Source organism: Oreochromis aureus, linkage group 9, assembly GCF_013358895.1.
Source record: "Oreochromis aureus strain Israel breed Guangdong linkage group 9, ZZ_aureus, whole genome shotgun sequence".
Taxonomy (NCBI): Eukaryota; Metazoa; Chordata; class Actinopteri; order Cichliformes; family Cichlidae; genus Oreochromis; species Oreochromis aureus.
In genome coordinates, this window is record NC_052950.1 from 22102424 (window position 1) to 22112699 (window position 10276).

General features: G+C 41.0%; 1 long non-coding RNA gene across 3 annotated transcripts in view; it reads left to right on the forward strand.

Moving 5' to 3' along the window:
- LOC116335967 overlaps window positions 1-8310 on the forward strand; it is a 37530-nt gene extending 29220 nt beyond the window's left edge. For all 3 annotated transcript variants that reach the window (XR_005614196.1, XR_004200681.2, XR_005614197.1), the window contains 3 exons: window positions 874-1183; window positions 7193-7264; window positions 7790-8310. This is a non-coding gene — a long non-coding RNA (uncharacterized LOC116335967). The remainder of the gene's footprint in view (window positions 1-873; window positions 1184-7192; window positions 7265-7789) is intronic.
- Window positions 8311-10276: the final 1966 nt, after the last annotated feature.

Here is a 10276-nt window from a genome sequence, read left to right on the forward strand (position 1 = left end):
GTCAAATCTGTCATTGAGAGGAAATTGAGCACGGTTTTTCCTTTTCGTTTAAATCACTCAGCTAAGGTTTCACTGAACACCTCATGTTTCCTGTATGTGTCAGATAGGGATGTTTTGTTTTTTATTATTATTATTATTGTTATTTTTAAAAGCACTGCTCCAAAATGAGACAATCCAAGGTTTCATGAAGGACTATCGCTGCGTGAGTCTGAACACGCCCGTTTCCCCCCCCTCCTTGTCCTTGCTCGTTCTGAGATTGGGGGGAAAAAAAACCCGGGTGACCATTCATTCTGCTCCTGCACCTGTTTAGTGGCGCGTCTTTCCCGTTTTACGTCTTGAATTTACAACCTTCAGCTGGAGGGACGACCTTTCACTCGGCCTCTGTGGCAGAGAGGCAGCAGCTGTGGTGACTTCACTGGCTCCTCATGTAAAGAAAAAAAGATGCTAAAGGCGGGTGTTGGGGGTTCTCTTCTTACACCTTGAACTTGATAGCAGCTCGATATGACACACACTGCCTCCATCAGCTGTTAGTATCTATCTGATTGAGCTGATTTCAAAGATATGAAAAAGGCGCATTCATTCCTCCCTGTGGTCTCATTTGTACCCATTCATAAGAGTCAAAGAGAGGCAGGAAGAGCTAAGTGAAATGCCCACAGTTTTTCATATGTGTGGTCCCCCTTTTCTTTTCTTTTTTCTGTGAGAAGGGAAACATTAGCAACGCTGACTCATTACAAAGAGCAGCTGAAAAGTCTGAGCCAATTTATTTCTGGTTTGGCAGAGAAAGGATAGTGTAGCACACTTCCACTGAAATTACAGCGTCACAGTGTGAGATGAAGCTTCAGCTTTGTTTGTTTTTTTCTTTTTTCTTTTTAGGAAGCGCTCTCTCAGCCCGCTGGCTTTCCTCTGCAGCAGCTGTCGGTCAGCGTCAGTTGGTGTATCTCGGAAACACAGATCGCTAATGAGGCTGGAGCTCTCGAGGACTGCCTGGCCCTGAACTCAGCATCACACGGTGCTAAGTGACGAGGATCCCCTGCTGCACCCAGGGAGGGTTATGCATCTAAAACGTGAATATTATATACGTCACGTCGAATCAGGAGACGGGTGCTCTCATCTGCAGCTTGAGCTGTCTGGCTTTGAGATCTCGCTGTGCTCGGGGTGGTCCTGCAAACTCAGGAAAGTCCAGGTTAGCTCTGCTCAAGAGGTTTTTGGGTAATGAGCTTGTTGTCGGTGATGGATAGGTCGCAGATCGCGCTGGCATCGGCACTCCTTTACATTCCTGTTGGTTCAAGTTACAACAGAGACATTAAGCAGCTGGAGTGGGATGAGTTTTAAGGGGCAGACCTTTCATTCGGATCGTATGAAGCAGATGTAATAACATGCAGATCCCCCATAAACTATTACTAAATTTGTCTGGAGTTATCTGAGTAAAGAAGTGGCTTTGGAGACTTCCACATTAAGCCATGCAGACTTACAAATGTGTCTTCTTCTATCAGGTTGAGCCCTCTTCCAGGTTAAAGTGACATGGAAACCTTTGCATTGGTGTTTCAGCGTGGTGCAGTTAGCTGATATAAGTTATCTCTATGAACTCTGGTGTATGCGAGGGAAGAAAATTCAGTTGCCTTCGATTTATCTGTGATTTTTCGTTTTAATTATCTGTGTAGCCAAGTATGTACGCAAAATAACAAAATCCACATATATCAACATAAATCCAAGTTACTGACAACCAATTTGTGAAGTGTGTTAGAATCTGAATATCCTCTAGTGAGATGGGTGAGATCCAAGCAGCTGTGTAGGTGGATAAACATGAATAGCTGTTGCTATTGAGACAACTGAAGACATGAGTCAAAACAGAGGCAAATTCATAATCCTTAATTATGGAAAGATTAGGGATTAAAACACAACTTCAGACTCTGGACCAAAATCACTTCAGAATTAAAGCTGTTTGTCACCAGATGTTGGCTGTGATACAGTTTTGTTGTTTACTATCTTTAAAGGTAGCAAAGAAGAAGCAATTTACATGATTTTTTATGTGTTTTGTTTTATGTAGGTATGCAGTACTGTGCAAATGTCTTGAGACACCCCTTATTTCTTGATATGTTGTTGTTATCAGGCAGTTTGTACAGTTCTGATGAACTCAAAAGTTGATATTTTGTAAGACCACCTTTGTTCTCTTAAGAGAACTTTCTTGTAATTTCTTTAAATAGTGTTTAAAAATAGTTCTCCAGGCTTCTTGAAGGACATTTAAAGCTCTTTTTCTTCTGTTCTCTGTCACGGTGATCCCATATTGCTCCAATAATGTTGAGGTCTCGGCTTCACTGTGTGTTTCTTCCACCCATGTATGCTTTTACCGAATTGGCACTGTGTTTGCGATCAGTATTGTTGCATGGGATCTCAAAATGTGATGGTAGTTTTCTCTAATTCCACTAATTCTGACAAGTTCTCCAACACCACTGCCTTAAATGCAGCTCCAAACCATGACAGAGCCTCCACCATGCTTTACACATGGCTGTAGACACTCACTGTCGTACCTCTCGTGACCTCCAACCATACTGGCGACAATTTCAATTTTTCAAAGTTGGATTCATCAGTCCATAAGACCTGTTGCCACAGATTTTGAGCTCCCTGTTCTTAAGAATAGGTTCTTAACAGCCACCCTTACACTAAGACCGTTTCTGATGATGTTTTGATGGGTAAGGTGGATGAAAGAAAAACTTTGAGGGAACCTCAGAAAGTCTGTAGAACTATAATAACAACAGAAAGAATAACACAGAAAGAAAGTCTGGCTCCTTGGAAGGAAAATATAAAATGAGAACTGGCTTAAGGATTTTGCACAGTACAGTTGAATAGATGCTTTTTTTTGTTTTTAATAGAGATCTGATCTCATAGTTCAGTCTTTAGTTTAGAAACAACAGGTTGGAAAAAAGAATGTCTGCTATTTCTCTGAGGAAAACGCTAGAAACGCTATAAGGACTCGTAGCATCAGAAACATTATAATGAAGAGACACAGCACTAAAACAGTCCTTAACAGAAAACTATGGGAGAGTTGCATAATGTCTCTTTGAGGTGTCCTGGCCCTAAATAGACAATCAGCAGAGGAACATATAATGTTGCTGTGTTGACAGATGTCTGCTGAGTGACAAGACTCTGCTGCACGCAATGATTCTTAATTATTAGACTGAGATCTATTCTAGCTTTTGTAAATCCTTTAAAAGCAGAGTCACAGGGTAAAGAAATTATCTCTGACATGGCAACAAAGAAATCAATTGTAGCGAGTCCTAATCTCACATTTTTGCAAATACAAGGGCTGGAGAGTAAGTTATCTAGCTTATGGCATCACGCAACCAAACGTAAGCCTCCTTAATGGCTTAAAATTTGATTATAGAGAATTAATCTGTCTTCTAAACGACCTTCATTTATACATGAAAGATGAAAATAAACACACACAAGTAAAACCTTCTAATAACTTTCTGCTAATTAGTTTAATTATTTAAGGTAGAGAAGCAGCGTGCATATTGGAAGAACATATTGGAAATCCATTGCACGGTGAGGCTGGAAGCTTGTGAATGAATGTTCGGCTTATTAAAAGATCAGTTTGATTTGACAGCTAATGTGGAGCTCGTAATGCTGACTAGTCCATCCATCCATCGGGCTAACACAGAGAGACAGACAACCCAGTTTAGAATTAAAAATTGTACGGCACTTTCATTTATGCTCTGAGGCAATTTATACTTTATAAGCAGCAAACTAACCCCACGTATAAGACTGAGGTAAATGTCTTTGTACTGTGGGAGGAAGCTGGAGTTCCCGGAGGGAACCCACACAAACACAGGGAGAACATGCAAACTCCACACATATAGTGGAGTCAAACTCAGGACCTTGTTGCTGTGAGGCAGCAGTGCTAACCACTGTGCCACCGTGCTGCCCCTGCTGAGAATTCATAGCGCAGAATTTGACTTTTTGTGGATCTCAGCCAACTAGTTCTCTCTGTGACCTATTGTAGACGTGACTCCCTTCCAGCGCCACTGTTATCAAATGACTGACCTGGTTTATTCAACATCAGATGAATGGGATTTCCCGCAGTGCAACAAAGTCACTGTGGGAAATGTCATTCAGGTTGCATGCTTCAGTGTTATACCTGCGGTTAGTTTGCTGCTTATAAAGTATAAATAGCCTCAGAGCATAAATGAAAGTGCCGTACACCATCAGAGCCAGATATGAGCACGTAGCGCCAGCCTCTCCATAATGCTTACTATAAAGGTACATATGACACTCTGCTGGTGGGATCACTCAGCTGCACTCAGATACCAAACTGCAAATAGGGGTGAGATCACGTGAAGAGGCAGTGGGGCACGGTGCCAGCCGGGTCGTGTTGGTTACAACCTCGCCCACATTCCTTTTAACACTCAGTCACCCGCTGGAAATACATTTTCACTGACACGTGGCTTTCCTGCTTTAGCAACCGCTCAGCTGCCTGGGGAGCCAACCACTGTGTGAACCGTGTAACGCTTCTATAACAGGGCAATGATGGAAGCACCAAATATGTCAGCGTGACAAGATCCTCTGTTATTTAAGTGCTTTTAAGGCAACATATAAGTTTAATCTGATGTCACCACACACTCACTCGCTTATCATTTCAGATAAAACTAAATAGATAAGGGGAAAATGCAACCTAGAGTTCGTGTGCATATTTTTTTTTTAATTTCCTTTCCGCTTATTAAAAAAAAAATAATAATTTGGCAGGTGTCTGTGGGCTGTAGTGATGAAAGTGGTTAGACAGGTTAGAGCCAGACCTTTGATGATTACACCAGTGTTGTGCCGCGTTGACGTCTAACACCAACCAATCATGTGGTGGTGTCGGTTTTATTATTTTAAGGTTTTCTGATGTGAGACATATTTACACCAGTTGTTTTCGTGAAACACCCTCTATGGACAAGCAAAATCATTTATTGTTAGTTTTTCCATTCGAAAGAAAAAAGGTGATGTCCCGGACTGTTGTTGTTGGAGGTTTTTTTTCTTTTAAGCAACCTACTCAAACTTAAGGTGACTCAACGCCTTCGTCATGTGATTGGCAGATTTAGATTCCTGAGTAAATGCCCCATCAGGGGCAGTGACAGGAAGTGGAGGAAGACTGTGGCAGTCCCAGCAACACTGTGCTGCTTCTTTTATAATGCTGCCTTCAGCTTTATGCCTAGAAGCTACATTAAACTGCCTGCCTGAGTGCTTGTTCGCCAAATTCATTCGTTTATTTAGTTACAGCTGGAGAAACTTTATTAGAAGCTTTGTTCAAACACAAAGAGCTTTGGTTTCACTCAATCCTTGACCTCGTAAAAGTCACGTGTTTTGAACTTTAAAGGAATGCATTTAAAATGATGCAAATGCCATTTAAACTATTCACATTTGATTAAATCGTGCATTAAATAACCTTACAATGAGAAATGTTGAAAGCAGATGGTTTATTAGGGACTCATAGTTGAACCTAATGTAGTTTTGTCTAGTAATACCAAAGATGACAGCCTCCAAAGGCGTGCACAGTCTAATCAGTAAACCTTTGTCTACAGGTGATTTTACACTTTCATGATAAGAAAAAAAATGGGCGGATCGATCCAAATATTTTATTATATTATATTTCAATACTGTTTCTATCCTCTAGAGCCCATTTCCATTAGCATCTACTCCTACTTGGATTGACTCGCCACGACTGGTTTTCCGTTATAATCTAGTACTACCTCATGTGCGTGGCTGTCATCATGGCAATGCTGCTGAGCGTCCCGTGATGTAATTAGTATGCAACACAAACGCTACAACAAAGGTGGACGTAGAGGTGACGATATACCTGCTGCTCGGTCTGTGGCTTTTCGTCAGACTCGGAGGACCACAGTTTTTATTTTCATGAACGAGACGCTCTCATGACTCATCAAGTGACGTCACTGACCAGCCAATCAGTGGCATGCAGTCTGACAATCTCACATTTTAGTACCTGCTTGAATCGCTTGGAACACCGGATTGTGCACGTACTAAAAAGTACCTGATACCAGGTACTGTGACCTAACTGAAAATCCTTAAAACCGTGCAGAGTCGATCCGAGTAAGTACTAATAGAAAAGGGGCTTAAGTTCTGTACGTAGCCAGATGACGGGCACATTTACATTCTAGGTCTCAGTTTCATAATACATGAAAAGATGAAAGGTGTGGGTTTTTGGGTTCTTGTGTAAATAAAAATCACAGAGGTTTAAATACAATTTTTATCATAAGAAATATTTACTAATGTTCAAATATTAATATTAATCTAAACACAGCAAAATATAAATAAAATGTATTTTATTTTTCTTTAAAAGCATTGCCAAACAGTTCACAAATTCCAAAATTTGTTATTTCTACGCGTTTTTAGAGAGGATGTCAAGTATTCGCAAGTGGTTGTGGTCCATAACCGCCGTTGACTGTACTGTACTAATGTATCTGATGCCAAAGCAACGTACGACCTTAACCATTTTAAGACACTGGTCAATCAGAAGAAATCAAACAATAACACAGAGGACAGTCCGACGTCAAAAAGGCGATAAAGTCTCGCACCGTTGACGTTGCGAGACTTTGAAAAGCTCCATTTTCCATGCCCTAAAACGGCGTTTACATGTGAAGTAAAGGCCAAAACGTATAGAAAAGGCTGTGTTTAGGGGCTTGAAATTGTTTAGGCTGGATTAGTTTGAGCTTGATATTTATAATAACCGGCCAAAAAAAGCAGATCTCAGTGTATTGGTTAAATCATGATTCAAGAGTGTTATACAATCATTTCAACACAGTCTCACGGTAGTTTGTGAAGTAGTCACAGCCTCTGATCTATTGATTTGAGTGTCAAGACGTGAATTTCCCACCCTGTTTGCATGTCCTTGAACACAAATTAGTTTTTATCTCTCAGGTCTCATCTGTACTGATTCATATCCACGGTGGTGTAGCAGGTCACGCTAGAGACCCAAGTCCTGCATGTCATAAATCTATATTACTTCTGACTTGTTTTTAACTTTAAAGGGCTTAGATTTAACAACAACTGATTACATTCAGCCACTGAAACTTCCTTATGTCTGGTATTGAAGCTAAACTCAAGTTTGGCGCTGTTTAATTGACGTCAGCTGACATAATTGACTCACTTGATTGGCCGATTATCTCTGCTTACTTGCTTCTATGCATTTTTATTGCAGGTACGATTTGATTAATGTGGGTTTTGGCTCGTCTGGACAGAAACATCAGCAAGGACACTGTGGACGTAAAATGTAAGATGTGGCGGTGCGACAGATTAATTGCAGGAAGCATATCAGGGTGATTTGGGTTCACTAGAAGTCAGAACTGATGTATTTTTAGCCTGTGTGAAGAACCCGCTCAAAACAAAGAGGTGACACCTGCAAAAGGAGGCTATTTATTTTCAAATTCTGGCAGTTTTGTGACCCCACATTTGAGCTCAACGCAGCTTTAATAGTTCCCAAAAAGAAGAGTAGAGCTTAACTTTATTTAGATCATTTACTTGTGCTAACTGGAAGCCTTAAAGCCTCGATCTTAATCTTGTGTTGTGTTGGACAGATAAACTGAGCTTTGGGCAAATGTGTGAGTGTTAAACTTTCCCCGCTCTCATCTGAATTTCACAGCAAATTTAGCACTGACTCCCGAGTCATAATGAAAGGACAGCTCATTTGCAGAGTTGAAAGTTTTTTTCTTGATAACTTGCATTATGAAACTAAGGTTTGTCCACAAACAGTCACATCGGGACTCTGACTCGCTCTTGTCTGCCCTGTGTTTCGCAGGCTTCTGCTGCTGCTGCTGTGATGGTGGTGTTGCAGACCCCCCATGCAGGCCAGATCTTTCTGCAGCTTCTGCACCGACACATGATCTGACTAGGAAGGATGCAAAGGTGGAAGCAGACCGTGCTGGATTTAGTTTCACAGCATCTTACTGGAGCAAACGCACACAACATACTGCAAGGTTTTCAGTAGTATCTACTTCCCCCTTTTTTTTTCTTTTTTTTGTTTGAGAGGACACGGATACACCCTGACTGGGCCCCTGTAGTGCTCTACATTGTGGTTGGGAAGTACCTAGTTTTACAACTGTCATGCTGGCCTGCTTAAAGGGACAGTGCTGATCAATTCGAAGCACATATTCAGGGGTCTTTTAGTCACCCTAACAAGGGGGTCACATGGATGTTTGAGTCGTCATTCCTCATGTGAGGAATGTGCAGTCCGAAGAGCCGCTTTCTGCATCAAGCACTGCATAAAAATACTGATTGATATTTGTTAAAAGAATGTCTTTAATAAAAAGTTGAATTGAATTGGGTGTGAGAGTTTCCTGCTTTTGAAAAACGAAAGAGAGAAGACTCACAACTCTACAGGTTCTTTTTAGTCTGAATGCATAGTGGATTTGTTTTGAACTGTTAATGAAAACCAAATTTCCCCTTGTGGGAGAATTAAAGGATTATTCTATTCTTCTATCCAACCATTCTGAGGTGAAAGGGAATCTGCCATGCAATCATTTCTAAAATCACAAATGTGTGTTTTCCAAGTGTTTTCTGGCACTTCACACTGTTGAATGGTTGGAAAAAGCTGCACACTTTGTCTGAATAAATTTCTCAGCGTTTATGAAGCCAGAGTCCAAAAAAGCGAGTTAAGTGCGCTCATTACATTGATGCCCGTCCTGGGTGTTCTGCATCACTGCCCTCTGTTTACAGCTGCAGAGAGTGAAAGTACTTAATCTGTACATGAACTCTCTGAACTACACAATGAGGGTCATTTACACACAATGGGCACCGGGCACTGTAATAGCGCTTACTACGAAATCCTAAAACGACACACACGGAGAACTTCAGGAATTACACGTTGTCCTGCAGAATTCCCAGAAGACGCTGTTGATTGAGGTCCTGGCCAGAAACAGTTCCAGTGTTAAAGACTTGGCACATAATAGATAACACATCTCCTGATGGCAGTATAAAAAGAGCAAATGCTCATCATCTCTGATGGAGTAAACCCAAAAAATTGACACCAAATGGTGCTGCCTCTGCTCTGTGGCTACTTTTAAGTCAGGAGACGTCATTCCCATCAAAAGTAAGAAGCATGAACGGTGTTTCAGGAAAACGCGATAAATGTTGCAGATTGTTGCCACTGTACCACACAAATGCCTATTTCTTTTCCTTTTTTTAAAAAATTATTTAGCTACATGCTTGGTCTGTGCTTGCAGGGTAGCAGCAAAGAACGTGTCTGACTCGGTACACCACAGATGATCCACGATAGCTTTGCCTCTTGAATCCACGCGACACCACATTTATGAAATTCTGAAGGTTTCTTTTAAACAAAGGCTCAAACCAGTTTGATAGCGATGATAAAACTGTGACTCAAAGTCTCTATTTGAACATTTTTTTCCAGTTTAAAGAACGTAGAGTTTACCGAGCACCAATTGTCGAAGCCATGTTTAGATTTCACGCTGCAAGTGATTATTAAACATTACAACCACTCTCACTTTCAGTTTCAGCCTCTTAAGTGGAGCGATAATTATCTGGCTAAATGTGTTTTCAGTCTGTGTGATTGTCTTGCGCTACAAGACAATCATTTTGAACGCTACAAAAAAAACTCAAGGGAAAAGTACTGTCATCAATAACATGCTTAAGAGAAGTAGGACAGACTTTAAACATCTGAATGGGAAGCACCTAGATGTTGGTAAGCAAAGAGTCCTGTACTGTGCAAAAGTCTCGAGATACCTCATTTTTTAAAATATGCTACTAGGAAAATGACAAACTGGTACAGCAGCTTATTGAAACGTGCAAACATGCACATTGTTTTTTCACCTTTATTCTTCAGCACAGCCTGAACTCTCTTAGGCTTTCTTCTCATTCTTGAAGGACATTCAAAGCTCTTCTTTGGATTTTTCTGCCTTTTGTTCTCTGTCAAGTTGATCCCACACTCCTTCAGTAATGTTGAGGTCCGGGATCTGCGGAGGCCCATCCATGATGATAGAGCTCCTGTGTGTGTTTTATGCTTGTAACTGCCAGTGTGTTTGGGATCACTGTCATGCTGAAAAGTGAAACCACTGCCAACTGGTGGTGGATGGTGAAATGGTGGATCGAAATCTGATGATATGCTTCTGTGTTCATAAGCCAATCGATTACGAGATCTCCAACACCACAGCCCCAAACCATGACTTCCCCTCCACCATGCTTTACAGATGATTATAGATACATTTGATTTGAGTTAGTTACTCAATAAGACCTGTTATAATTTGGCATACCTCAGTCTTTTCCCACATTT